General features: G+C 30.1%; 1 long non-coding RNA gene across 2 annotated transcripts in view; it reads right to left on the bottom strand.

The window, feature by feature from the left end:
- Nucleotides 1-25,914, bottom strand: part of LOC111639984 — a 96,448-nt gene that overhangs the window by 43,831 nt on the left and 26,703 nt on the right. For both annotated transcript variants that reach the window (XR_002759191.1, XR_002759190.1), the window contains one exon: nucleotides 19,199-19,425. This is a non-coding gene — a long non-coding RNA (uncharacterized LOC111639984). The remainder of the gene's footprint in view (nucleotides 1-19,198; nucleotides 19,426-25,914) is intronic.

The raw sequence follows: 25,914 nt of genomic DNA, 5'->3' as shown, positions 1-25,914 counted from the left end.
CACGTGACATGAGATTAGGCAAGTGACAAATGTCGATGGTGAAGGACTAAAGAGAAACTGTGTCATGTATTGGACATCCCAGGTGACTAATTGTAAAGATTGAGCATCAGCTAGCGATTAGATGGCATCATGTTTCAAGTAGAACGTTCTGTACAAAGACCACATAGATTAGCTGTAAATAATATACGTAGATCAATTGTAATTTGTTACATCTAATTTTAGATTTTCAGTTGTATTACTTTTTAAAAAAATAATATACATATATTTCTTATACCGAAATTTAAATAAAGAGAAAAATAAGATAACAAATGTTGGGAAGATTTAGAGCAGTGACCAACTTTATCTTTCTCTAGATTAAATTAAATTAAAGAACTGAGAAAAGAATAGGATAGAATTAAATCGAATTAAGGTAAAGAAGAAGAAACAAAATTTAATTTATCACATCAAAGTATAGGTTTAACCGAACAAAGAAAGCTTGAGGCAAAGACCTAACTACAGGAACACTGCTAATTTTATTAAATATATAACTATATATATAAGTGTATATATAGGTTTTTTGCATTTTATAAATATTATTAATTAAAGCTGTTACGATATTATAGAACGAAGTAAGGGTTTTTTTCCTTCAAGAATGTTTTTTTCAGGGCGATTAAAGTTGGCCCCGATGAACCACCTACTGGTCCCGGAGTCATGGTCCATTACATGGAGCGAAATGCATGGTTGGTTGCCATTTTTACTCACCATTTGGACAAGCTCGAAGTTGGCTCGTTTCCCAAACGACAAGCCTAATATCCGTTGCTGTACATTAGTAAAATGGAGAGTCGCTCCGCCATCCTCCGATTACAATTACACTCTAGTGATCAATAATTATTCCATACTTGTATGGAATAATCATTGATCACTAGAGTATAATTACTGTTGGATGTAGACAGTGACCAGGTATAAGTTATATACTAATTGTAATCAGATACAATCACTTTAATCATTTTCCATAAGAAGTAAAGTACCGGCAAATGAATTGTAAAGCAACAAGAATGACAAATACGCCTATTTATCTAAAATATATTATTAACTTTTAGTATAATTTGCACAATTGATCATTTTCTTTCCAAAGTGCCTGGAATTGCATCGTAATAAGACAAAATTAAGATTCTAATTGACATAATTTTGGTTTAAAACGTTTTAAGACACATTAAATAGTAACTTTAACCATTAAATTAATTAAACATTTATAAGAGAAGAGACGAGTTCGAAGAGACAGATTGATGTGCAGACACACGAGTACGCAGCATCATAGAAATCCCATAGAAACAAAGCTAGATAGAAGAATAATATTGCCCGAAGCCTGTCGGGAACTTACCACCCGTGTGTGTTTGTGTGTGTAAATGCTTTCGTTTATGCTATCCCAAACGACATGCGGGAGGGGTGAGACGGTTAAAGTGTGTGGTATAGCGGCTTTAACCCACAAGACGCTCTCTGTAGTAGTAATCCGGTATGCCTCTGGCAAGTCCCACGAATAGCAGTCATAAATATCATGGTCCGGCATTTAGTGAATAAACTACAGTGGAAATACATGCATTATCCGATTTTTACATTTTTCTTCCATATTTATCGTTCATCCGACGGATAGTTTATATTCCTACACACTGCGATGGATGCTGGAAAAGTGACATCGATTTTCTTAATTAAAAATATAAGAAAAAAAAAAAAAAGAAAGAAGAAGAAACCTCTTTATTTCATATGTTTAATAATTATTTGAGATTCAGAATTTAATGCTGTTTCTTATTCAGAGGTAAAAAAAAGAAAAGAAAAGAGGAGTCGCATCTTTATTAAAAATAAAGTCAAATCGACCGTCAGGATGAGAATGAGGAGAGTCGAATAAATTGGACAATTTTAAAAGAAAGAAATCTTCTATAATGGAATCTTTATGTCGACTTTTGTTTTATTAATAGAGGAGAGGGAGGAAAAATAAAGGAAGCAGAAAAAAAAAATTTATATATATATGTATATAAATTTTCTCTGAAAATTGATAAGAGTAGTATACTGATAATAGCAAACATACAAAAGAAATTTCAAAATAGAATTAGAAGACCTATTTCACAGACAATTTCGTTAAGTTACTTCATAGAAAGAACGATGACTCATGTGTCTGGTAGTTATACAATTAACATCTAGCAGTCCTCTTTCTCATTAGTTTAATGGCTGACTCATATACCTCATGTTAGTGAAAGCCTGCTTGTCTAATATCGGTTCTGGAAAATGTCTTTGCCTAGTGATTAAACAAATAATAAAACTGAATGTCTTCCTTTTTTAAACATTGTACCGAGCTCTTTACCCATATTAAATTTACACGATACGGTCCGAACGATCTTCTACGTTACTCTGTTTCTAGATTTAACTTATGTAAAATATATATGTTTTGACATGTAAACATTTAGGTTGTAAATGGTCATTAACTTTAGATGAGCATTCGGTACGCGAATTAACATTTAAACCAGGCAGACGTGCGTATACAATATTTCAGCACGTTTAAACTCTCGATAAATGCCATTATTGCTAATTTAAATAAATGTAATATTTTTCCAGATCCATTTCTTTTGCCTTAAGTCAAGCACACACAATATTGTGTAGGTTATACGACGGAATAATAACGTATTCTTTTTATGCTGTTAAGGCTTATAATGTTTGTTTTTTTTTCTTTTGAGTGATACTAGTGCATACTAAGCCCGAATCTTCTGCATGAAATTCTCCGAAAAGAGAAAATGTGCTTTTCTATTTATCCGTTCAACTGAATTCAAAATAGCTAGGCTATCCACGTTTTGCATATAGAAGAATCTGTAGTACATTGAAGGCAATAAGATTACAATAGCCTAACGCGAAAAAAAAGAAGGGTTAGAGAAAGAAAGAAGTAAATTTCCTTTTATTTAAGTTTGTTAAACAAACAATGATTATCTCCAAATACTTGTTGATATATACAATAAAAGAAAACCAAGAGTGCAATTTCACAATTGCATAACTTTAACGAATGGAAAACAAATTTAGGAGTCGGTAAATAATTTTCTTTTAAGGAAATTGTTTGATGTAATTTAATTTAAGAGAATTTCTATTCGTTTAAGTATTGTATCCCACAAACAGTACGTGATCTTTATTTTTTATTTAAATAAAAAATTAGACTTTTAAATATTTACTGTGCGAAGGACAATTTGCTGTCTTCTGCCATCGACATTCGAGTATCACCTGCCTTTTCGTCATGGTTAAGTTAACGTTTATATTGGGTATGAATTGATTGTTATGCCTGTGCCAACTGTCGGATGTGCCACGGATGATAGGAGTGATCGCCCAGGCAACTGCATCAATGCAATTAAGAAACGTCAGCTGCACCGTGGAGCGAATTAGACTAATATAGTATCTAACTGATAGTTTTTTTATGCTTAAGATGAAAATGCTACAAAAAAAATGACTAATCAGAATCGGAGAAGAAGAAGAAGAAGAAAAAATTCCTTCAAAAGACAACTGTGGTAACAAAAAGAAAGAGCTTAATTTATTTTTTAAAAATAAATTAAACTGTTTTTTTTTTTGCTCGAAAAATCAATCAACATCGTTACTTATTCTTTGTAATTGTAAACTTATACGAAACAAAGCAAAACTTTGTTGTAAGTTACTCGTAAATCTTAGTATAAGTGTAGATTTATTTAGTACATTAAGATGAACATGAAAGAGAATAGCAAGGGAGAAATTTCCATTAGGGTCCTATTGTTTCGGAATTTATAGAGCAGGTCCAGCCCTTCAACACGCTAACATAGCTGTTCGATGTGCCCTCATCACTATCGATTATCGATTTCATCCTCTGCACTACATGGTACACAGCTGAATGCGATTGTTCTGTCGTGACATTTGCACATGATGCCGAGTACTGTTTTAGATGCTGATAGCCTCTCTGCCTTGCACAACTTCCTCAGTCTGGCGCCGCTGTCAATAGCAGACATTTTGGATATAGAAATTATTTACATTTTAAGTTTTACGACATGTCAAGCTGTAAGAAGTCATATTTTATCATCTTATTCAACTATTTTTTCATTTAAGCATGAATAAAATTGTTTCATATTTATATAAAATGGGTGGAGCAGCGGCTCTTCTTTGCTCGAAAAAAACCGCTCTGGAACTCATTTTCACGGAGAATTGAGGTGACAATTGTATTATCTCTATGCATTAGCGCCCCGGGGGCGAATTTCTTCCGCTCCATCTCTTCCCATATTCTATAATAACCCATAGGCAACATTTTATACTTTATTATATCCTATCGCATTTTCAAAAAAAAAAAATAAATAATAATTTAATATTAATTCTTTCTTATTATATTATATAATTAAATAACAATTTTTCAACAGCAGAAGGAACATTATTTATGTTTTTATACGTATTTATCTGTATAAATCTCCGTGTAAAAAATCTTTAACATCCATAGCAAAGGAAATTACCAAGTGCTTTAAGGTTCTTTACAAAGGATATAAAGTATTAAGAAACAGGAAACAGGTTGAAGCCTAGTTTATTTGGTGATTTCTTTCACTGTTGTATCTCGTGTAAGGTGTCATTCAGTACTTCTTATAATCGAATCCTTCAATAATACTTATAGGCATTGAAGTTTCGACGTAGATGACGAGGAAAAAAAAAAGATAAAAAAAATTTTACCTATAAAACAGCTTAAACATCAAAGATCCCTGAATATTTTTTAACTAATGCCATTTGACGAATACCAATGCATTTATTGATCTCCGCCGAAATATTCATTAAAAGATTCAATAAAGTAGTAGTCTCTATCTGAAGTAATAAAAAAAGACCGCTCGCAATTTGATAAGTTATAAAAGTATTCGACCCACATAGTTCCCAGTATTCAAAATTACTTACCATTTAGTCTATTTAGTGCGGCGCCAGACTATAGACCATTCTTAAAACAAAAAGAAGCTATCAGAATCTAAAACAACGTGTGTGGCAAGATTTAAAGATGGAATATTGAGGTCACATCCAAGTGTCTATTCTGCAGCTTTATATACAGCGATAGCAATCACCGCCTCTAGCCGGCTATAATCCTGGCTGCGATTCTTAACTGGAAGAAGAAGGAAAAAAAAAAAAAAAACAAGAGATCCGTTTTTAACGGTTGGAGATTGACGGGACTTTGTGATCTAGGCAATTACCTGGCCTTAAACTACTTCGAATACAAGACAGAACCATCAAATTGCAATCTAGATTCGGTAGGATTTTTACGGTATTAGTTCTGTATAAAAAAAAGGTCCCGGATTTTTATAGTAGGAATGTAGAAAATGTTAACTCTGATTAATATTTCGTAAGTGTGTTAAGGATGATATTTATAAGTCTATTGTCAGAATATAAATATTTTTAGGATTATTAAAAACTTCACTGTATAGCAAGATTTGAATCCTTTTATATGTTACATTGTATGTAAAAATATAATATTTTATACTCTGTAGATGTGTAAATGTAAATATTTTCTAAAGTTAGTTATTAAAATGAATTTGTTTATTTTGTATTTTAATAAAATTAAAAGTAAATAATTTATATTTAATTATACAAAGTAATTTATTTTATATTACAGATGAGTTTCAATTTGATATTTTTCAATAAGGAAATATTCGATTACTTTGAGGAAAAAGTATGTCAATTAATTAATTTTTATTCTATTTTTACGTGTTAATTTAAATAATTTATAAGACAAATTATCTACACGGTAACTAATATTGTTTAAAACTATAAAAATATATATATAATAAATTTATTTTCGTTGTAATCTATACTTCATGGATGATAAAACAAATTTAATTTTTTGTTGAAAATAGAAAACCTAATTAATCACATTCTTTTTTATTTTATTTTTTTAAATTGTAATGACACGGAAAATGGTGTAAAACGAGACTTATTAAACAAGAGCAGTAGTCGAGTGTAAAATGAGACTTCGGTAGTTACACTTGAAAGCAGTAGTTACATCTTATAGAACGAAATCAGTAGTTACACTATAATGTGATATAACTACAGTTATTATGAAGTAAGATGATGTAAAGCTTTTGATATCTTACATAATTACTGCACGATGTTGCTACGTCTTTAACGTGACATGGGTGCTGGCAATATGGAAGTAAAGGAGAAGACAAGATACGTCAGTTGTTCAGCGTCAAAGTTTAATTCTATTTGTCCCAAGGCTAACGAACACTGGCAAGCGGTGGTTACTGTTACGCTTATACCTAAGTGACATAGATGAAAATATATGTACGCCTCTGAAGTCAAGAGTGCATTGTGGCAATAAACAGGAACGATCGATCACGTGTTACATTGGAAACTGCACCATATTGGTATCAGGCAGCGCTGTACTTTGCACAATCAGTACCATTGAAATAATCGTCCCTAGGTAAAATAAAAAATAAAGAAGAAGAAAGAAATTGTAGAAAGCAATCGGTAGAAACTTACAAGAATGTTTTTGTTGTTGTTTTTTTAATTTTTCTTAATCCAAATTTATTGTAGCGAACGATCGTAAATCTTTATTCTTACAATTGAAGAAGCCGCAACTGGATTGTCTTCTTTGTTATTTGTAAGTAAAATGTAGAATTGTATTTTTATACATTCTTTTGTTTAGTTTGAACCTTAATAAAATTGAATAAATATTATTAAATCTTAATTATGATAATTATTATATGGGCATCAGATTGAACGGAGTAAAAAACACCCCAGACCTTGGCCTCCGATTAATGAGATGTGTACCAATTTTAGTGCTAACAAATGATATTAAATTTTATTCATGAGGACGGTAGTGGTTTGCGTATATAATTAAGAGAAGATGATAATATTTTTCTGTAAATTTGCGTTAAAAAAATTTGATAAAGCGAGATGACATCTGCATATATGAATTTGTGTACATTATTGACGATGGCGAGTTGCTCGTCTCTTTTAAAAAGATAAACATTTCATGAGATTTTCTAATGAAAGAATTTTTTTCCCCGAAAACTAATTCTCTCTTAATAATGTATGTTAGATTAATATCATTTTCGCTCTATATAAATGAATCTTGATGTAAATAGGATTTAAAATCAAGTCAAGATATAATTATACGTCAAACGTCATCAAGATTACTATAAAAATATGCATTAATAAAAATTTACGTAGATTCTCTGACACGCTTTATCATTTATAGCTAATGAAAAATATATTGTCAGTTCATGAAAAGGAAAATTCGCTAGGTTGTTGTAGGAAATAATTATATAAAATCTCTGTAGTGTCATTTTAGCAACAAGCATCCCACACATTGAAACCATTCATATGTCACGTGATACATCAACAGCTAGATAGCATCTACGCGTGAAAGCTTCGGCAGATGCTATCTGCCAACTAAATCTGTCATTGCAATGTCATATTAGTTAATCTTATCCAAAACATTTTGGACCCATCTTTGTTTCTTTTTATACAAAACCTTAAGAAGCGAATGATTCACGTAAGAACTTAGCCCCGTTTAGCCATATCATTAAATAAATAAATAAAGGAAACAACGTAATCATTTTCAAGAACTCGTTAAGTTATTCGCTCGAAAAGTTAAAACTCGAGGAACAACAAATATTTCTCAAATAGTTATACCAAACATCTGCCTCCGTGTAATTTTCTTGCGTGAGTGGAGAACGTGTTCGATAAAGCGTGAATATTCCACCGAGCGACATATCGGCTCCAACAACAACTAATTTGGTCTGATTCGGTGTTTTGAAAAATTATAAAAAAGAAGAGGAAAGAAAAAAATATATGTAAGAAAGAAATACATCAAGAGCGTATTGCAACGAGGAACGAAAAACTGCACACAAATATCCAAAAGGAACACTCAAAACAACGTCCAATGAGGCCTGGGTAAAATTCCCAGGTGAAGCTGGCCGAATAATGGATACAAATTATATGGTTTTCGGATGTTGGTGCCCGTAATGATAGGTGGTGGAGCTGTACCCTGAAGCAGACCATGTGTCCCTGCAGGCCTGACAAGGTACTGGTCCACGTTAGCCCGCTATTCTGCTAATGTCTTTCTCTTACTAGTCTACTAGTGGAATTCTTTAACGCGATTAATTTCCTTTCTACATCTACCAATCCGACTCTAGTATTAGAAAGGAAAAATTCGTTTTATAGCTTAAACATTCACGCATCGGGTAGCTTTTTGTAATATAAATGATAAACTATTGTTTAATTTACAACATTTCAATTTAAAAATGAAGATATAACAAGCTGTAAGGGCTGTATAAATTAGTGATACATTGTGATAATTCAATTACGTAATTTAGTTAAGAAGTTTAGAATTTTAAAAAGAGAGTGTTTAAATTTACTTACAATTTTCCCGATTAAATTTTTTTTTTTTTTTTATTATTATTCTGTTAGAAAGTGTTATTTATGCAAAATGGATGGGCTTATCGCACGAGTAAGGTGTGGTACTTCCATTGTACGGATAGGTGTGGTTTACACTTATAAAACACATCACATACACATGTAGTGTGGTGCTACACACAGCAAATTCAACAAGGAAGTCTATATAAATTTGCCAAGCATGCGAGAATAGGTAGGCCTAAATGTCAATTATTGGCATGCGAGTATTAAAGTGTTTATTTTTTTTAAAAAAAACGATACGTTTTACTCATTTATTATTTACTTTATTTATTTTTTTGTTTTAGATCTTCATTTATTCGTTTTATATAGAAGATAAGTCTACGTTCGAGTCTATGTACCAATGTTGTTGTTCTTATTACAACATGAGATCTACAGATGTTGTAGAATTTATTTGATTGATGGTTGCGACAACAAATTTGGAGGTAAGCTCGCTTGTTTGATCAAAAATAGATTAATTGTCAAATTGTTGAACATTGTTTCTTGCAATTGTTTCTGACATCAGCTAAAAGATGAACTAGGTCGAATCGATTTTCGATAAAAAAAAATAGCGGTTTTTTTCGGCCTAAAATAATTATTTTTTCAATTATTACGAAAATGGATCTTAAACCTACTCAACTCTCCTCAATCTAGATTTTTCTAAAAACTTTTTTTTAGTTTATTAGTTGCGTCTAACTTTTTATAACAATCGACTATATATTTACCATAAAATTTAATAGACTAATTATTTTTCAGCATTAAAATACCTTTTTTTTTTTAAAAAAAAATAACAGGTTTATGTAGTTAAGATATAATTTCTATTAATAAAAAAATAAAAATAAAACTTAAATTAGCAGTCACTGTTCTTCCTCGTATAAGGGGAGGGAGAAAAAAAAATACATGAACGAGCACAAAACGTAACAAAAGTAGGGGTTTTAGGAAGAAGTGGAGACATGAAAAAGTCATAAATATTTCATCCAGCTCATAATTTATCCTAAAAGTCAAATATTATGGATAATTAACAGATTCATAGATCACTAAGTTATGGTTGCTATAAATTTCAAACTTTAGAAAAGAGTCGCGAAAAGACGTGGTCGGGATGTCAAAACGAGTTAGCTTGAGGGAGGTTTTCAAAGAATTGGTCACACCTCTTGCCTTTTATAGCTCTGGGATATTTAGATCTGATGGGAATTATTGACTAATTACGAGACTTCATTTCTCAGTATGATTTACACACATATTCCTAAAAACAGACACGGTTTATCATCTAATTGAATTCGGTTGTCGGCTCTGGATAAAGAAAAAAGCGAACACCCCAGCTTATAAACTCGTAAAAATTTTTACTTATGTTATATCTTTATATCTAAAATGATTACGTAAACCATCTGAACGACGTAAATTAAATATTAAAAATACATGTTTAAATATACACCAATCAAATTAAAATTCTGATTGACTTACGAGTATATAACGTAGTTTATATAACTTATTTTCTGGAGGCCACCAGACTATCATTTTATTTTCATAAGTCTTTTGAATATTTATATATAAGATGAAGACTATCCATCAATCTAAGGACATTCCGGATACGAATTTCCCTGAATAATTTATTTTCAAATATATACGTTTAGGAAAGAACATAACGTGATATAAAAAAAAAAATAGAAAAAAATTTAATTTTAATTCTCAGTAAATATATAGCTATAGATTCAAAAAGTCACTTAAGAAAAAAAAAAAGCTTGTAATATTTTCCAACGTTCAGACATTCAATAATAGTGATGTTGTAAGTTACACTATAATACAGAACAAATTATATAGTTTAGGGTATGTAATTTATTTTAATGTAGAGACTAGATTAAAAAAATGCGTGAAACCAGAAGTCCATAACTGACTAGAAAGTGATGACGTATTTTCTTTTCTGGTCGTAACCATAGCGGTCGTATGTCTCCTACTTCTTCCTCCTCCTCCTCAGACGGTGTCGGATTGCTATAATAACAAATGGGAAAGCTCTGTCCTCGTTACTGTAGACGACCAAGATAACAAAGTTTGTTGGGGGAGATGGCTTGATAAATTACAAATTGTGTTTATATATGATACATCGATAACGAAAATCTCTTAATATCATAACCTTTGAGAGATTTCCAATTTTGTAAGTAGCTTTTCCTTCCCTTTCCGAATGTATTAAAAGCGTTTTATTTTTCGTTTAAATTCCTAAACGCATAAAAATAAACGAATAAAAATATTCGTTCAATCATAAATTTGTTTTAAAAAAAGTAATATATAATGATATTATAATTACATATTTTATGTATAAAATATAAGGAAAAAAGTTAAATAAGTAATAATAATTATATGTCAAAATAAAATTGAATTTTTCTAAGTTATTGGAGTGCCTTAAAATGTATATAATTCAATTGAAGATTATGTAAGTTCCATTAAAAAATAGCTGAAAATTTTACAATTTCAAGTGTTGTAATGCTCCATCATGACTATAATGTTACGAGCTAGTAAAGCGGATTTTAAATTTCGCTTTCTATACTTATACGGTTTAAAAGATCCAAGTTTAAGCTTGGAATTTTTATAAAAATCCAAAAATTAATATAAGGCCTCATAAATATTAAAATCCATAAATATCGACTGCGGTCTAAGAGAAAATCTACATATAATGAAAAGGAAGGAATTTTTATAAAGCTGTGGTATTATTCCTTAAGTATTAATGAAGGCACGAGATGGGTGAAAAGACGAAAACCATTTACAGTCAAAATGTAATAAAATCGTGTAAAGGATATGCATTTCATAATACTTGAGAGCAGCTAAAGGGGGACTCAATATTACGCTTCGAGCTACAAAAATCAATGTATTGAGTAAACAGTGGCATGTATTGATTGAAGTAACTTGGGAAATTAAATTTAACCTTGACAGCTTGTTGTTAAGATACATTTCTTAATAATCTGGTATCTCTTTTGTCCGTTGGCAATATGAGATATTGGAGAAAATTATCACTGGAGTGTTTAATGAACGTTTTCTCCAGTAAAGGATTAAAACACTTCTCTACCAAATAATGATTTATTGACACAACAAATTTTTACCGAAAACTTACACTTTCTTTATATATATATATATTATATCATCGTCACTATAGACGTCTTCGATATTTTACTTGTGTAATTACTTAAAATTACTTTTATTCTTTAAATTATTTAATCCCTGATTAGATAATTTATAATCAATAATTCTTTACGTGGCGTGCGAAAAATAAATTTAAAAAAATTTTATCGATATTTTAAGTATAAAAACAATATATTAATTAATCAAATATTTAAATATTAAATCAATATATATATATATATTTTTTAATGTTAAAAAGTTACCAATAAAAGTGAAAATTTATAAAACGGAGGCGAATTTTATTTATTTTTAAGCATTTAGATTGATTACTCGTTAATTTTACATTTAATCAGTGCTTTGTACGTGTTAATTTTTCGAATAAATCAAGCGGAAAAATATTTTTAAAAAACGTTTTTCGATCGATAATTATTTTAATTTAACGAAACTGAAGGCGAGATTCTGTAATTTAAATATTTCATTAAGTTATCAGCATTAAAATATTTACAATGTCATCGGATAAATATTTGAATTTTCATTATTTAATCAATGGAATTCGTAAAATTTAAAGTATCTTTTAGTTAAAATCACATTAAAATTTTGAAAACTGATGAAGTTTAATATTATTTTTCCTAAATAAATTATATTATAAAATGCATTACTGGATAGAAATTATTTATTAAAGTAACGTTATGGTGAATTTTTCCATCTCGGTGAAGGAAGGAGAGTATTGGTTCGGTGTTGACACTCCCTGCACTTGCGATTATATGACAGACCTAACTCAAGCTGTCACTATATTAGGACGACATCTAATATATCTCTCTATATCCTTCGACTGAAAATTTACGACTCTAACAGAAAAAAAAAATATCGTCTCTGTCCCCGGGAGGGTTAGTACGATGTGTAAAGAAAGGAAATTCCTTCCACTCCTACACCTTTTTCAGTTGGTTCGATAGATAAGGTAGAAGGATATCAAAGTCAAGCCTAGTTTTGGTTGGAAAATGTCGAATATTACGACTCGATTATTATCGATCTGGGTAGAAAATAAGAGACTTTTCAAGATGCAAAGAACTTTTTCTACAGAAAAAGCAAAGGTCTATTGTGATTTAAGTATTTGATCTTCCATACACGTCATTTCGGAGGAAATTTAGAGTATTTTTTTTTTTAAAGTAAAAATGGGCGTATTATAAATATAGTCATCTACGAATGTACGGGCTTATACGTAAAGAATAAATAATATTATAAAATAAGTACATTTAGTAATAAAATAGGATATTCAGTTTCGGTAAGACACTAATTAGATCTTTAAGTGAAAAACATTTGGCTAAACTTATATAAATGTAGACTTGTTGGCATATAATAGATATGACATTAAACAGTAAACATATCAGGTTATGTGACTAATTACACATGTTAAATGTTTTTATTAATACATCTTACTAGTGATAGTTAACATTTAGGCTTATATTCTCGTTGTCATGATTGATCATTTCTGTTATAAATAACTGAAAAGTGAACCTAATAAATGCAATTTACCATTTTGGGATCTTGATCTCGGTAATGGGCTTTATACTATATTAATTTTTACATTCACGCAGGTTTGCCTTCCATTCTCTTTTACACACAAACTAAAATTATACTTCTGAATTAATCACGTTCGTCATACAAACCCACAGATTTTTATTTAAGTATAAAATTCAATATTACGCTTAGACATAATTAATAAACTACACCAAAATATGCCTACATAAGGAAATTTATGTATAAACATACAAGGAACTTGCTTTAATTACGTAACGAATTTAATAATGTACAAAATAAAATTATTGAATTTAATTTTTAAAAAATTCCTGTAAATAATTTTATTAATTTAGTTTGTGTTAATTTAATATATAGGCTGTACAACAAAATATAACTAAGTAATACTTTCTTTACGTTTTGAAATATTATACAACTTTTTATGTTGTCAACGAAAATAAGTTAATTATTGTAATTTCTATAGCTATAGGCCTAATACAATCGAAGATATATTGTAGGCTATATATATTTATTTTTTTTTATCCTTCTCTAATTTTATAAATTACTTCTTACTAAATTATATAAGAAATTTAGTTGGAAAAATCTGTATAATTATTTATACATGCTTAGATTATTCGTAAAATCTGATTTAATATGAATACATATAAAATGCTTGAGCTTTAAAAAGCACTGGATGATTCATTGATTTAACTTTAATGCTTCCAACTTAATTCCAATTTATATAAGAAATTTATTAATTCTTCTATTTTTTTAAATAATAGTTTTCTAAACGACTAGAAATAAATAAGCATAAATTTTAAGAGGAATCTAGAATTTAGAGTGTAATTAATCAATAGATTTGATGCCATTAAAAAGTGTTATTTTTAAATGGAAACATTTTTACATCTATCTCCGGACTTATCTGCAGGTGTGTGACGATATAAGTCTATTTAGGCCTATAAGCCATTATAAAGATTTAGAAGGTTAAATCAAAGTTTCTCAATAAAAAAAAATCGAGTTATAAAAGCAGATTTATCAAGTAAATCTATCAACATAATGGTTTGAAACAATGTGTGGGTTCATATAAACTCATAAAAATCATTTTAACTTCGCCGAATATTTGAACTTGCGTGAGTTAATCGAATCTGAAGTTCGTTTAGCGAATGCCTTTCGCAACATTGATCCGAATAAAATGTGTTCGTGACGTTTTAAAACCGTTTTTATTTGTGTGTGTGTCTAATTCACATCATATCTTTTAACCTCCAGGGAATGTTCCTTAGTTTATCTAGCTATCACCGACAGTGATAATAAACTAGATTACCGCAGTCGTATTGGAATGCAGCATTTCTGTCTTTAACAAGGACCGCATTTACTCGTGTACACCCCAGTCTATATATAAGGACAATGTTCTCTTCTACTGACGTTTCAACTCTTATGAATTCTTTGTTTGTCTAATGAAAGAAACCAATTGCTCTAAGCTATCATTTTTATAATATTGCTAATTAATTTTTTTTTACTTTTCGTGATTTAGTTCTCATTGTCTACGGTACAGATATAAGGAAATAGTTCTAAAATATGATTTTATTAAGCAAAATAATAGTTAAGTTATTACGACAGCCATTATCGTAAATTAGGTAGTATTCAAATAAGTTCTTTTTCGCTTAATTTTTAAGACGTCCTTTGATAATTTGCCGAATTTAATGAAATTAATAAATAATCTGCATTTCAAAAGGATTATTTACAAAAATACCCATCGGTTTAAATGCTTTTAATGCAGTATGCAAAGAGATAGAAAGGGACAAACAAGAGAACAAATTAGATGGGTTATAGAGCTTTAGTAAAGAGAGAAGTAAATAGTGGTACCGGCATGCTTTGAACAAACATTTCAGAGATTCGAGAGTTGAAGTGGTCTTATATTATCCCCATTGCTGATTCAAGTGCGATTAATTGCAATTCTGTTATTGGAGATGCAGTAGGTGTTAGTTTAGAGGGTCTTTTACGGAAGTATCTTGGTTATAACTCCACACAAACATTTTCTATTTACTTTTTGGTGCGGTGTTTGCATAGCCTTTACCTTTAATAATGAAAGATACATAGAATTTATCTATATAGCATTAGCTAAAAATATATTTTCTATTTATTAAATATTTTAAACGGAAAATTCTAATATTTGTCACCGAAAGTTTTCTGTAGACCTTTAAAATTTATATAGAGGCCTATTTAGGTTATAATATAAACCTTGCTAGAGATAAATAGAATTGATATCGTTTCTTTTTTTAATTTTAGGTATATTCCACTTCGTGATTACACGTTCCTTATGAATAAATATGATAATTACGTCTTATAGGTGAATACATTATAATATTTAGGTCTACTTTAATAATTATATCGATATGATAAATTAGGCAAATTTTCAAAACAATCTCTTTAAATATATCAAGATTTCCTATCAAAATGGATATAAATATAGGCCTGTGTACTGAAGGTTGTTTCGTTTAGCTTTGATCGAAGCACAACTGATAAATAAGTCCTTACAAAATTGACTAGATATCAGTTATGAAAAATTCATCCCTTCTAGAATGAAGTTCTTTAATATGATTTGATTTTGTTCTTGCATGCTAATTATTCCTCCCTGATTAAATTTATTTAATATCTGCTGCAATATATCCAAATGGCTGAACAGTTTTCTATCTCGTAACTACATGACCGTACGTCAGATGGTCCCATTCTGTCAACCGATACTTACAAGTTTGTCTAGCGTTAAAATTTTCTGTCACCTTTCGGTGACATACTAAGATGGATGGATGCCGGTCCAACTTACAACAAACTTTGGTCACTTAACAATTGCAACATCTTCAAACGCATTCCCTACAGATTTCGTGTAGTATCAGCTATTTTAAGATTTTTAATATAACATGCGATCTTTTAGTTTTATTAAATCTGCATTTTAAATCCAATATTCTTATTCCTTAAGGAGAAAAATTGGATGACGTGGTAATTTTACTAAGGAAATTTTGCCTTTAAATTTAGAAAATACAAATTTTAAAATGAAGACGATTTAAGATATTTTCCTACTTCCCTCGTTGAAATTTACTGTTTTATAGTTCTCTTCCCCCTACCTTTAGGGGGTTAGAAAAAAGAGAAGCAAAAAGCCTAGAGGGTGAAGTACACGAAGAACGAATCACCATTTTAAGGGCGATTTGATGATTGTTAGAGTCCTAGTCACTGTTCGGGTAAGCAGGAAATTGCCAGGAAATTCACCTTGCAGAGGCGTCACCTGTCCAAAACAGGCAACCGAAATTGTATAGGCCTAGTATAGATAGTACGATAATCGAGCCCCATCTTTTGAATTAATGATTTGGGTGTACAAATTAATATTAAAGAGTGCAGTGTGTTTGTTTTAACATGCAGAATTTTTATTATAACATAAAGTCTGTTATCTTTTGACCTCTTTCGTTCTATTCTGTGTCGTTGCGTGTGTCAGACCAACACAAATGGGCGGGTTGAACGATTGTGGTTAGTGTGCTGAACAAACTGTTGTTATAGGTTATCTCGATTGAATATAACCTACCGAACGTTGTACGACATCATGAAATTATAGTTTTTGTAAATAAATAGACTATATAGGTATATATTTTTCTCTGTAAAAGCATCGAAGGGCAGCCAGATGATAAAAGTAATTCGATTAAAGGGAAAAAGTCGATTTAATTTTTCGGAAATTCGAATCTCTTGTATATTATTTATAAATTATAATTTTATTTTTAGTCTTAACCCGTTTATTTACAACATTTATCATGCATACGATACGTATTATTTACGAATTAAAATCTAATTCTGAAGACCTTAAATACGTTAAAATTCTATAACTACAAGTAGATTTAATAGAGGAAGCATCCATAATTCTTCCAAATTTCAGTAAATAACTAAGTCCTAGTTTTAGTTGATTTAAAACCTATTTAAAAACTAGGCTTTTAGGATATTTTCAACAGGTTTAACTTGTTATGACCTATTTGTAAAATTTTCTTTAAAGTTTTTAATTTATTTGATGTATTTCCAATGCAGTGTAGTAGATTTAGAAACCTGTAATTACGCTTGGAGTTTCGGAAATTTTTTTGAAAAATGGTCAATTGATCAATTTTAAAAGATACTATAAACAGTTTAAGATGTTAAGAAACAAAAGAATTATGTTTTAATAATAGACCTATCCGTAATTAATCATATATACCCAGTCATTTTAATTGTAGACCTAAAGTCTTTTATAAAATTCAATTTTACGTTTTTTCAATCTGTAGATTATAAACTAGTATAAATTTTTTATTAATACAAACAATTAGATTAAAATCAGTGTCTACAAAACTGACACATTAATTAGTTGGAGAAGAGAGAAAGAGAGCCTATACTATGCCCCAGGATGTAAATTGGATTCTGTACATTGGGGTTACTTCTGTGCTTAATTACAGAGTAACAATACAGATATGTCTGGGAAATGAAGAGGGGTGAGAGGGGAAGAGCGAAACAATCCATGAACAATAATTATGACTTTAATTGGGCCAAATATCAGAGACTCTATTAAAATATCATCTATTTACAGGTGAAGAAGGTTGAAGTAATGTTGAAATGGTTTACAGAAAAAGAATGCATTTATATCGATCCGGTATATGTTTTAAGATGGGAATTTTCTAAGTAAATTTGTAAGTATAAAATAATTTTTTTTTTAAATCTTGTTTTAGTTAAAAGATAAAGTATTGAAATTTATGAAGATTATTAGATTACGAAGCAAGAAATTAAATGGCGAAAAAAATTGTAATAAAGAAAAATATTTAAACTGGAAAGTGTAACGTGCTTTAGATAATAAGTCTGTTTATTGTTTAATATTATTAAATAAACACTCCATCCACTTTTGAATTTTTGTTGAAACAGCACTTGAAATTGTTAAATATAGCAGAGTAATAGATTTTGTTGTGTCTTTAATTTTATTATACATTGTTATTTACAATGAACAATGTGAAATTTGAAACCTATTCAGTTATAAAAATTCTGTTTTGATATTTAAGATCCAAATTGAAATATTTGAAAATTTCTTTTTTCTACTCTTTTGCTTCAGATTTTGCAATATTTTATGTCATATTTTTAATTAAAGAGAATAAAAATAGATGCGGTAGATAAGTTACAGACATATATTTAAATTAGCATAACAAGCTAATAAAATATTTTGCAAATAAACAGTGTTAACACTTGAAAATTGAGGAGTGGTAGGTGCAATAGATTAGGTATCAGTATCCAATTTTCTATCTATTTTTATGAGGTTTTAATGTATGCTTCAGTAACAACACACGAGTTTATAGTGGGTGATATTTGTATAGGATTGATATAGGCCTATTTTGACCAAGTAGTAGGACTTTTATGACCTCTACACCACGTTAGGAGATAAGAGAATCTGTCTTGAGCCTAATAACCTTACTCAAAACAAGTTTGGTGAAGGCTAACTTTAACTATTTTTTATTTTATATCACTTTTTTATATCCGAAAAGGGATAAATATACAGAGACGTTATAAACGCGTGCCGTAGACAAAAATAAAGTGGCTAGTAAATCGATATTTATAATATATATACATATATATATATATATAAATGACTATGTGTTAAATTAACAGTTATGTTTAAAGGTAACACGACACAGGTTAAGTTCAGCTACTCGAACGTACCGGGAGCAAAGTTTACATTAGGAGCTATACAAGTACATTTATAATACAAACTCGGCAATTAGTTCAAACATAACTTTACTACATGTGGGCGGTTTTTGACGGAGCGAGTGTCGACTAGACATTGTTCCAAAGTTTACTCGTAATAAAAACGTGCACATTTCCGTATATTAACGCTAGTAAAAGAGCAATATACGGAACGGCACTCGACTACGTTATTATTTTTAGAATAATAAGCAGAAGGGCCCGTTCAGCTGGGAGCGTGTAGTGCCGTGTGTACCTGCGGACTGCTACGATAAATACCGGGTGAACCGGACGGAGAATGCCGCAGGCTTACACCAACTCTCCCATCGCCTTTGTCAGACCATCCCGATAATCGATACAAACTTTTGCTTTAGTGGGACTTAAAATTTGCTATACAAACCCCCCTCGGCTTCATTCACTTAAGATTATATACGATAGAAAATTCCACACTTACCTATCATCGTAAGCGAAATCTGCGTTGAGTGTGTTCCAGTATAGTAGAGATGACATTCCAACCACCATCAATACCACAACATATTCCATGTTGTCTAGTTTGTGACCAGCCAGAGTATGGCTCGACGGTTCTTTTTCCCGTCGCCACTGCGCACGCGCACTTCGTCCAGGCATACAAACGACTGTCATGTACAGGATAACCAATCAGGTTTGTTTAGCGATGACGCCCTAAAAAGATAGAACCACTTGCATTAGAAGATATATGTGACGTCGTGGACCATCTCACAGCTGTATATAGCAGAAAGACTAATTTAATAGCTTACAACTAGTAAACTAAGTAACTAAGCTCCGACGCTACGCTTTTTCTTTCATTATCCATCTAAATTTTTTTGCTCCGACAACCTGCTTTTTTCATATCAAGTAACTTATAAATATATATATATTTATTTTTTTTTCTATTTGTGCTATATATTATTATATAATTTTCTTAATATATGTATATTTTTTCCTTATTTTACAGATATAAAAAAAATTTAATTTTAATATTTTCTAAAGTGACACAGAAGGTAATTTATAACAGAATATTTTATAATTTATCCATTAAATATATATATTTATTTATTTAGCTATTAAGAATAATGTGACAAAATAATTAAATTTTAACTTTATTAGTGTAAATAAGAAGAAAAAGAAATAGTCTAATGTATATTTAGATAGAATTATTTTAAAACAAGTTTTATGTACGTTATACATAGAAAAAAAATTATATATTTTAAATTTATTCTTTAATAAAACATGTCATTTGTATTTGAGTCTTTGTGTTTCAAGTTTGATTAATATCATAAATCCAGTTTGGCTATCAATATCTCAATTGAAAAACAAAAATGACAGATGACAGCCTTATTAAGTTGCTTCAGAACAGCTGGAGGAATAGGTACATCTACTTGATAGGTAAGTGAACTAATTGACTAACAATAATATTTATATATTTAATTATAAAATTTTAAGATAAATTTTTTATACTTTAGTTTTTTTCGTTTAAAAAAACATGCCTAAACCTCGAAATTTTATTGTTATAAATATATATAGATACGCATAGTTACATAATAAATTAAAGTTATGATTCTTACACAGGGGAGAGAGAGAGAGAGAGAATAAAAAAAGGATTTAAAAAGTAGTGTGGGTGGTTCAGAGTTTTTAATATTCTGTTGAGGGATGGTCTACGATTTACGACCTCAATTATTTCAGTGAAAAGTAATTTGGGATTTTCCTTCGAGAGATCACTTAATGCTAGTTTTACAAACTGGGATATCGTTAGCTGATTTCATGTCATTTCTTCGTGATAAAGTTGAAAATTTTCTTCTCGAATGAGTATAATTAGTCGCAGATGATAAGTTTGCTTTATAATGCTCTATTAACAGGTATAAACGCGAGCTTGTGTAGGTTTTTGTGAAGAAAAATATTTATAAATGTGGCTAAATTATTAATGATATTTATACCTTATATGGTCTCTCCTTAGCTAAAAGGAAAATAATAATTAGATATTCCAAAGAAGGATTATGATAGGTTAGAATTTAGCTAGAGGGTTGAATCTAAAGTTGGAAGTTGTGTATAGACTAGGCCTAATAAGTGAGATTAGACTTGTAAGAGGTTGTACCAAATGTAAATAAGAATATAATGATAAATTAGACAATGTATAAAAACTTATCAAAAGTATTAATTAAATTATCGGCTTATATTTAGAAAATAATAAACTAAACCATTTATAAAGTTAATGAAGGGAGACTATAATAAAATTTGGGGAAAAAATCGCTGTAATGTTTTCTTACCCAAAAATATGAAAAAATTAAAAAGTGAAGAATTTAAATGGAATGTTGAAACATATATATGATTTTTTCTTTCCAAATTCCATTTAACTAGATATCAACACGAAGACGATACTCTTCTTTTCTCATCTTATCTTCAATTCATTGTCCCAAAAGATATAAAAAAAAGGATCCTTCTTAATACGAACTGGGTCTATTTTGCATTTTTGTTTAACGTCAACCATTTCCTATCGTTTAACGATCTCTAAAATTTAACAACGAATAGAAACGTTTCTTAATAAATCAATCTATTTTCGGTTCTCCACTCAAATTACTTCATAAAAGATAGCGGCTGAAAAATGAAATATTCTCATAAAAGTGTCGTTTCGAAAAATATAATAATAATATTTTTGTCGAATTCTCGACTCCAAAAATACTCCTGACAAAAAGAATTTGTTAGGCAATTACCAAATTGACAACCCACACATTTTAGCAGGAGTTAAGTAGCAAAATAAGGGGACAAATTAGCGTAGATCCTTACAATTAAAGCACATAAAAAAAGAGACTGGTGAAAGAGCGGGGCACGTCATCGAGACTTAAATTTAATCTAGTCCCGTTAGAAAAGGAAAAAAAAAAGAAGAAATGTTTGTTAAAAGTTTCCGACCTTATGTTACCCAACAATAAGTCAATGGGAAGTTACGAAGCCATCAACCCTAATTACTGGACAGGACGGCAGCTGCACACTTGACACATCTGTCCACTGGATTTATCGAAGGTAGTAGAGGTTCACAAAGCTGTCCTCCTCGTGACAGCTGGTCCGTTCCTAATATTCTTATACAATACTGTCTCTTTTATTGCTTGTATGTTTTCTATGAGGATGGACAGAAGAAATTCTCGGATATTTAATGTTTTACGATTCTGCATCCGATCCATTTTGAATTTGCAAACTTGCACATTTTACGTCGAGTACTAATGCGTGCTTTCGAAAATATGAATACGATGCGCATTTTTCTCGAAGGATGAGAGAGATTTTATGGCAAATGTTACTGTTATTTTGGTTAGGATATTGCAAATTTTATCGTGATGTTCCCGATCATGCATTAAAAGAATTTTTTTTTTAAGTACATACTTCGGTCATTCATAATAGGATAATATGATAAAGTTAATATTGCACTCTCGGTCTTACGGTTATATTGATTTCACTCCGCATAAATTTCACCAGAATTTAACTTAAATATATTTTTTCACTCCTTTTTTTTCTCCTTCAAAATATTCAGAGGCATTATTTACAGTTAGGTTAACTCCAAATATTAATATATCAGAAAAATTCCTATTATAAAAAGTTTGAAAAAAAAAATAATAAAATATCTCGTACATTGTCTGAAAATTGGCATTTGATAAAATAACATAAAAAAATAATAATAGAATAAATTTGGCAATGATTTTTCTGCGATGCGCCCGTTGAAAAAATATATAAAATTCCTATACTACATCCAGAAATGTTGGCAATCCATTTCGAAATTTATAAAATAATAACAGCATAAAATAAATGTCAAGTTCTACACAAGCCTATATTTTAGATCTGTGCTTTTGCCATCTTTTAATCAAATAAAAATTTTATCAAAACTTCAAGAAAGAAGAAAAATGGTTTCGGAGGAACGAGTGAAACACGATACATAATGTTTTATCGCACCAAAATCATATTATTAACCATAATTATTTCCACCGTATCATATTACAGACATTAAAAGTCTAGAAAAGCAGAGTTCAAGCGATTGGTAAATCTGACTAGAAAATTCATAAATACTACATTAAGCTTTTCTCTTTTCATTAACTGATCATCTGTGCGAAACAGAATCTGATTAATACCCTGTCATGCTGAGTATTTTCGACACAACTAACAAAAGGCATGTCGAGTAATGAGGACGAAGTAATTTATGAACACTTTAGCTGGCTTACTGTGTTAACCAACCACCAATGGTGAATAACCTTTAGTTTATATTAACCCTTAACCTTTTACAAGATTCTTTCAATGACAGATCATTCATTCTATTTCATAATTTGTTTTATACATTTGAACATGTAGGTTTTGGTACAACAGGTGCAAGTGCTGTTGATATTTGAACGTTTGTGAAAGTAAAGTATGACCTTCTGCTCTTCCTTCTTAGCTAATTTTGGATTTTATAAGGAACTGTAATGCCCTGTTATCTAATACTCGTAAATTGATGATTGAAAAGTGTGCATAATATTAATTTATAATGTTAGTGTAATATTTCAGCAAAAATATTCAGCATCTCTGAACTGAAAGTAGACTTTAAATGGAGTATATATATTTATATATGAATAATTAATACGATTTCATTACAGAATCACATGTTTTGGATCATTAACTTGCTTTTAATTTGCAATAATTATCGTTAAATGTCTTAAAATCTTTTGGCGAAGTTGGGATTTTATGAACAAGAAATTCAATAATTTAACTTAATCTGCTCGTTTTTTTTTAATTTTAAAATATAAAATTATTCCGTTCGGAACGATGCTATTTTTTTATACTTAAATGTCATTAAAAATTTTTGAAAGGGAGACGAAATTTTCCATTTAAATTCTATCACAATTTGACGTGTTTTAGTTGAAATAACTTTTGATCGATATTCCAATGATTAAATGTTGGAAGAAGTGGCATAAATAATTTGAAATTTTATTTAAAAATCGCTCTCAACTCTAAAGAATATCGAGACAGTTTATCCGATTTTCAATTTATTTATTGTGTGAAAATTGATACCCACATTGCACAACTTCAATATTTCAAACACAATGAAGTATGTATTTACAAAACCAGGATCTGGGTATCGACAAACAGACTTATAGTTTCGATCGCCTTCTTGAATAGAAGTCGCAGGTTTTCTCTCGTATATGTGTGTATGTATATTCTATAAATAAATAAATAAATATATATATTGAAAATTCTCTGGGCACCAATGGAAACTCCCAAATCATTCTAGAGCCAAAATGCCCTTCAAATACTTCATATTACAATATATCGCAGATGATCTGAAGCCAATAAAAATGAAAATAACAGGTAAGTATAAGAATTCCGACTCAATTTGGTAACAAACCACCTTAAGAACATCATAAAGTGCAGTTTCATTTCAGCTAACCGAGGAAAATCCTAGGCTGTGCATCAACTGAGTTTTAGTCACGTGTGCTGCATCGATTCCTTCCCACTACTCTCTCTCTCTCTTTCAGCTAGAAACTTGGCCAAGTAATTTATGAGAAGGCACGAGACTAGATTTTAAACTCGGATGCTTTAAGTTGGTATGATTATGAAATGTTTTGCCACGCAGAGTAAGTGAACAGCACACTCTTCTCGCCCGCTTACATTTTCATCCTACTTTATTGATATTTATCACTGTTAATGCTTTCTCACCGAATCGAAAGCGTTAATACCACTCAACGCTTGGGCTGTTCGCCTGATATCTCATATGAAGTTAATATGAAGTTACAGTAAATTTCAGATTAATTCTCGTATTGATTTTAATACATTCAATCGGGCCCCTTGAGGTTGGAGAACTCTCTGGAGGGGATGTACCCGTTCCTGTACAAGACCCCTCAATTAAATAAATACATCCCCGATCCTTGCATAGATAACTTTTCTTTGACCCTCATAAATTAATTATTAACCAATAAAATAAAAAATGTAAAAATCCATTTAAATAGTAATTAAAGAAGGTAGGAGAAGACGGTTGTTAGCAAAAACACAAAAGGGTGCCATTAACTCATTTATCAGTGCCATTGGTATTTATGCTCATGCGTGAAACTCTATTATTGAACTCAAAGCAACAAAATCTAAGGTTCGGGATGGTTAGTCATGCAGTCTTGGGTCACCGATCTATCACATGCACATATAAATACTAGTCAGGTACTGATTGAACAAGTCATTAACATAAGTGGCCTGTAATGTTATGTGGCCTCACGTTTGGACCGTGAACTGCTCAATAATTAATTTTGACGTCCAACACCCTATAGTTTGGGTAGAGAAAATTGTCCCGTTCACACTAATGATTCTCACGGATTGCCGTGTTATTCTACATTTCACTACAATAGATGTATTTGTTTCCATTAGAAAAAAAAATTCTGATTTAATGTATATATGATGTAGAAGGATGTAACTGGATATGTTAATATAGCTTTAATTATAAGATATTTTGTTATAGGGAGGGATTACGGTAAGTAGCAAAGGATAATATTTTCACTGTGATTGAAGTTTAATGCTTAACAAAATTTAAGAAATCGGAATATTTTCATTCATTATGACATTTGAATGATCACAAATTATCCACTTATAGTACATTTTTTTACATTTATAATGCATGCGTAGATAAAATACTTTTGAGGGAAATACATTTTAAAATTACATTATGACTTAATAAAGCTTTTTTTTTAAAAAAAAATATATAATAATAATGTGGAACGTTGTGCGAAAAATATTCCTTTCGCTTTGTTACTGTTATGAGCAACTAAAACGGGAGAGTTATGTAGTTTATAATAAGATAGAACCATATGTAGATATAGTTTATTATTTAGAGTTATATGTTTGTAAAATAAACATATTTAAATAAAACATTTTCAGCGTAGTTTTATTTTCAAAATACTGGCTTATTGCCAAAAACCTTTTTCGAATACAAGGCAACGTGGTAAGTTTTTCGCACGTTTTCATATAAATATGCAACTACAGCTTTCTTTTAAGTTGGCTTTTTTTTTCTCCTTTATGTCAAAGCTCATAAATATCCATAACTTTCAGCTATTGTATTGACTGTAGATGAGTCAAAAAACAGCCAACGTAAAACTAAAATGAGAAAATATTTTTCATTACTTCGTTGCACAACTCGCCAGGTTAAATCACGTGTTTCTT

This window comes from Centruroides sculpturatus, unplaced genomic scaffold (genome assembly GCF_000671375.1).
Source record: "Centruroides sculpturatus isolate CEXI.00-Female unplaced genomic scaffold, Cexi_2.0 scaffold1441, whole genome shotgun sequence".
NCBI lineage: Eukaryota > Metazoa > Arthropoda > Arachnida > Scorpiones > Buthidae > Centruroides > Centruroides sculpturatus.
The sequence above is the reverse complement of the archived record's forward strand: the minus strand, read 5'-3'. Positions and strand labels throughout refer to the sequence as shown.